Source organism: Hippocampus guttulatus, chromosome 12 (assembly GCF_054856545.1).
Source record: "Hippocampus guttulatus isolate MCC_2025c chromosome 12, RoL_Hgut_1.0, whole genome shotgun sequence".
NCBI classification, from domain to species: Eukaryota; Metazoa; Chordata; class Actinopteri; order Syngnathiformes; family Syngnathidae; genus Hippocampus; species Hippocampus guttulatus.
In genome coordinates, this window is record NC_141272.1 from 7293804 (window position 1) to 7299963 (window position 6160).

Genomic DNA, 6160 nt, shown 5'->3' on the forward strand with positions numbered 1-6160 from the left:
AGCCAGATGATAAAGGTGTTTTAAAAAGTGACATGAATTGCACAAAGTACATATGGTGGTCTCATAGTACACCGTGAAACAAGCGGGGATGATGAAGAGTAGAGGACGATTGTTTCCATCTAGTGGTTGAATATGCAGAGCATGCATATGTCACAGCTGTTGCAAAGAGCATTTGATCTTTCCTCAAACAGAGCTGGAACTTTAGGATTTTGGACGCTTGCCCTGAATTGACTGTTAAGTTCAGACTGTCTCTATTAAAGCTCTTGACTGTTTGAGACAGTTTGTGCAAGACCTGAGATACAAATAACTTGTTGAGTCTATACACTGTAATAAACAGCTTGTATTTTTTGGGGGGGCAAAACAGTCATTTAAGTTAGAACAACTTTAAGATAGAAATCACTGACATTTATGGATATCATATTCATTAGCACAATAAAGCAAACAAGTTGTTTGCCACAAAACTATTTGCTGAATTGTTTTACCTTCGGGGTTGGGGAGAGTTGAATTTGTGGGCAAATTTGTTTTTTTAACATTGTTCTTTAAAGACACACGTTGTCTCTCAGAGATCAATGAGTATTAAATGACTGTTAAAAAAAAGTAAACATTAATTCTACATTCATTTTTATAAGTTTAACTTAAATGCGAGTTTGACAGCTGTGTGGTTAAAAGGAAGTGGTGAACACAAAGACTACAGAGTAGAAAACTGCTTTTTTAAATCCCTTTCCAAGTGGCATTGATTGTATAATGGTATGAGACTATTTTGAAGAGGATCAGAGTGAATTAATCTTCTAACATGAAAACTGGTCTCGAGTCTTCCAGATAACAATTTGAAGGTGTGCTTTTCATCAGATATTGCATCAGTTTGAGGCCAAAAAAACACTTCGAGACAACTCTGATGTAGTCAAATCTGAAGTGTATCCGCAATTTTGAGATGATATCTTTTTGTAAGTGCTGGTGCCGAGACACTTTGAAAATCAATTGAAACGGCTTTGGCTGAATTTCCACCACAGCTCTGCAACTTTTTAAGAGTGCCTGTCATAGATAAGAGGACATCTGAAAGGGTCAGGAGACACCTGAGAGCACGCTTAAAAGGGCTCACATTGTTATCGGGGCGGAATCACATGGCTGTTGATGGGACACTAATTCGTCCCGAGTTGTGATTGTGAGCGCAAATGGTTGTCCGTCGACGTGTGCCCTGCGATTGGCTGGCAACTAGTTCGGTGTGTACCCTGCCTACTGTCCCAAGACAGCTGGGTTAGGCTCCAGCATGCCCGCGATCCTTGTCGGGATAAAGCGGCTCGGATAATGGATGGATTGATGGATGGATGCAAAGGTCAGCACTGTTGTGCATGTGTGGACTTATAAATGAATGGACTAGCAATGGTTTGTCCTTTTTTGCTCATGAGTGCAAACAACTTCAAAGTCAGCTCCAAATCCACATTACCCTGCTCAGGAATATAGAAAAATGCGTCAAGAAATGGAGTGATGTATGGATATGCTGGAAAATTGTTGTGGGTACACCAAATTCCAACAGTCCTGTCATCAATATGCCGTCCAAATTCTACTTTCTGGTTCCCTTTGTTTCCAGGCTTGCATGTCTCGTGCCAAGCTAAGCTAACCGTTGTAAGGTCATTTGACCACAGAAATGAGAATGGCATTGATTTTGTGCGTTAGAGCATATTTCCCCAAACAAAAATAATCTTTGAATACGTAGTGATCCCCCGAATGAACAACCAAGTTATTCTCTGTGTTCCAGAGGTAATAATCATTAAAAAAATAAAAATAAATCACTAACTTTGTGCTGCTGATTAGTTAGAGAGACACGAGGTCTGACCGCACCACTTTCAGAACACGGAGGTCCAATGTGATTTTCCTCCACTTAATTGTGTTATTTCTTATGGACCTTAACAATAAATGGGCACAAGAAAAACAAATAGCAACTAAATATTTAGCATTCAGCCTTCTTTCTGGCTTGATTTTGTCTTTGCAAGGTCAAGTCTATTTTACTATCCAGCGGAGGTAATAGTATGGTTGAATTTGTACATCTTGGTTTTCTCTCGCTTAGAATCCGGCCACATGTAAAGCCTTTGTATGCTTTGTAAATAACCGCCTTCCACAATGAAGAGGCATCTTTAATTTCACACATTCAACAGACAAGCTGATGGAGTGTCGGCCTTGTAATTACTACCTCTTACTTATTGCTTATCATGTATCAGGAACAAAGCTATAAACATCTCATGGAAAACAATGCATGAAAATACGATCTCAGAGACGCCGGCTGTCTGAGATTGTTTTGGATGTAATGAGAGACACCTCACACTCAAAGCAGTTCATCACAACCAGCGTAGTGCCTGGAGTGAACTGCTGAGGCTTGGATCACACATTTCGGTCTTTGCTCATGTTGTGTTGTGCTAATCTGTAAATTATGCGGTGCCACGGGAGCGTGTAAATCAGCAGCTGTTTATTCTAATAATGACTGGGCCGATAGAGTTTGGTGAAGTCATTCAACTCTATTCGAATCTGCAATCAACAGCAAAGGAAGGACCTTGTTTCACTTTCACTCTTATCTCATTTTGTTGCACTATTTGGTGAATGGGAGCAATTCATTCCCTGTGTCCATCTGTGTTCTCCATCCAAAAAAATAACATAATGGAAAGCTTGTGTTGAGTCATTTAAACGTGACTAAGTTAGTGACATAATGACCACATTGATACTTGTCTCAAATGGACACTGGTGCCAGAAATAGTAGAGCTTGTCGAACTGAAAAAAAAAAGTGAAATATGAGTTATTATGACTTCTTAAACATCTGGAAACTAAATAAATTCAAAACATCATTGGAAATCAAAGTGACATCTTGATTATTTGTCAGTAAATGTTAATTGCTTGTGCCGTGCCAGAGCTCACTTCGTGTGTGAATGTGTTTTTATAGAGTATTAACATATGGGGTAGTGGTGCCCAGGTCCGGTCCTCGAAAGCCCTGTCCAGCCTGTTTTAGAGGTTTCTCTCCTCCAATACATCTGATTTAAATGATCAGGGTCATGATCAGGTAATTCATTTTGTTGTTTTCTCTTATGAGAGCAAGTGGAAGCAGGTAAATGTTAACCAGAAAGAGGCTGCAGGATTGAGCCTTGTGGTACTCCTCATGTAATTTTGATCTTCTCAGATTTAAACCATTCAGGGACAGCGGTTACTACAGTGGACAGCTTATCGTGTTATCAGGTTACAGGGTGCATGAAAGGGTTAAAGTTACTTGTTATCAGTACGATGCAGTTCAGCGCTACGTCGGTACAAACTACAACGAAAATAATAAAGTGCAAGTGGGCATAGCGTGGGTTGTAACTGCACATGTTTCATACAGCTGAAATTGATGCTGTCACAACCTGTTTGGATTAGAGCGGGATAATCATGAGTACCAGAAACACAGAAGGAGCAATACAGGCAATTATCAAACACTTAATTGTTGGTTCTATCCAACTGTATCATTCTGATGGTTACAACTCAAGTGTTAGTTAATTCAGAGACAGAGCATGAAATGCCATCATTAAAGGTGCTATAAATTCAGACACTGGCGTCGGTTTAGTGAGATAGCACTTTACCTTTTCACCAACCTGATGGTCAAAGGTATCAGGCAAACCAAATGTTTGGCTGAGTGGTTCTCTGTTTTCCCCCCTCCCAGTACTTCTAAATGACCTTATTTAATACAACTTTACCCTGAGCGGCGCCATCTTTTGATGGCAGGATGTTTATTCATACTTGGGCATATGAAAACTGAATGTCGACACTTTCTCTAGTTCAGCTATTCACTGTAAATTAGTCCTGGATGTTGGGTGCTGATAAGAGAAACACATTCCTCTGAGTTTGCCCCAAAATAAATGAGGTCTGCTGGTGCATGTCCTACATTTTTTTAAAAATAGGATGTATTTGATCAAAGGTCATAAGGCTGATTCAATCATTGCGTGATGCTATATATCATCTAAAGGTATTCTTGTGTATATTTGCAGCAGTTCACATCTCTCCTTTGTTTTTGGATGTCTCTGAGTAAATGTACTCGTCTCTTACATGTCCTTTGGGAGCAGTGCCGTTGAAAGCAATATGGCTGCATGGTCATGTATCCATACTGGAGAGAGGGACGGGGGTTGTTTTGAATGGCTGAAGATTTGTGCTGAGTGGCATAAAGGTCAGATAATGTGGAGGGATTTAAAGAGTTTTATTGAAAGAGAGCCGAGACGATGAAAGTTGAAATTCTTGCATGACAGAAAATAACGTTTAGTTTAACTGAGAGCTAAGAAAATGCTCTTTTTCACTCTTTCAGAATGTAAATCCTCTACGGGTGTCGTGCAAATTTAAATTGTGGGAATGATTGTATTTCGCTGTATGATGACTGCGAATGATGACAATTGGAATGAGATAGGGAGGGGGCGGCGGAATTCACCATTTGTTGGTTTTGTTGTTTGGACACTGTGCCCTGATATAAGTACGTACTACGCGTTTTGAAAAAAAAACCCCCAAACATATTTGACTTTATTGCGTAGGGCTCAGTGAATGCAAGTTTTAAACTTGCGAGGTTCGGTACAGGGGGGCCCGGTAGTCCAGTGGTTAGCACGTCGGCTTCACAGTGCAGAGGTACCGGGTTCGATTCCAGCTCCGGCCTCCCTGTGTGGAGTTTGCATGTTCTCCCCGGGCCTGCGTGGGTTTTCTCCGGGTGCTCCGGTTTCCTCCCGCATTCCAAAAACATGCATGGCAGGTTGATTGGACGCTCTAAATTGTCCCTAGGTGTGAGTGTGGGCGTGGATGGTTGTTCGTCTGTGTGTGCCCTGCGATTGGCTGGCAACTGATTCAGGGTGTCCCCCGCCTATGGCCCGAAGACGGCTGGGATAGGCTCCAGCACCCCCCGCGACCCTAGTGAGGATCAAGCGGTTCGGAAAATGGATGGATGGATGGAAGGTTCGGTACATCCAACAAAATGTAGAACCACTGTACTTTGGCATGACAGCTTGCATGTTGGTCCTCCAGAAGCCAAGCAAGACAGCTGTGGAGTCTTGAGTCCATATCTGAGAAGTCGCCTTGAAAGAGGTCAGCCCCGTGAATCTCACACTGGCTACTAAGTCAATTGCATGTCATACCCATGAATAGCAGGCCAATAAGATCAATTAACGCTGAAATAGGGGCCCTTCTACAGCTCTACACCACATCCTGGGAATGGCCCCTAATCTGTGGGAGACATGAGACGACACAGTCACATAGAACCCCTATCAATCTATAGCTGCATAACTTCACCCTGCACTCACGTACACAAACAGCTTAGTGCCTATTTATACATCACATCCTGGCAACGCACATGAGAAAACAAGCCCCCCTGCAGTATCAGCGTATCCACTGTTGTCTGGCCCTCACCGCTCTGTCCCCGTCTGATGTCGGAGAGGGCAGGAACATAAGATAGCTGCTTCGGATAGCTGAAAGATGGCTGCTTTAGATAGCTGGAGATACCAAAACAACTTGATTATGCATTTGGTGGCAGGCAGCAGTTGTCCATATTCCAGATGTTATGTTCCCTGCTGCTATTCCTGTGCGTGTAGTTTGGCTTGCCTGTTAGTGTGGTGTTATCAATTCATTATCGAGATGAGATAGGGACAATGGAGTCAAATGACAGTACGTTTCCAGTCTGCGTTGAATGGTTGGTACTTCACAAAAAAAAAAAAAAAAATTAAGATTTTTGTTTGTAATGGAATTATGCTGGTGCTAATTCAACACCCAGGGTGTAAATTTCAACACAGGTGTCAAAAAGTGTCAATGCACAGTCACACTACCTGGTGCTAAAGTAACATTTACAAAAGTGTTAAATGTTCAACACCCAATAGGATTTGACAGTAAGAAAATGTAGTGTTGACAGTGCAGTAATAATGACACATCTGAGTGTTTAAATTAACACAAATGAGTGTTCTTGCCAACTCTGTACAATGTGGGGAAAAATAACCCATACCTTATTTCCTTAAATAAAACACATTGCAAGATTAAAAAAAGAGCCAAAACAATTTCCTTTTATTAAATCCATGACAGACAGCTCATATAAAACAGCAGTGGACCATAATGTATGGGGTTTTTTTTCATCCTGAAGTGAAAACTGACGATAATGCCAACAAAAATATCAGGTCAGACACAC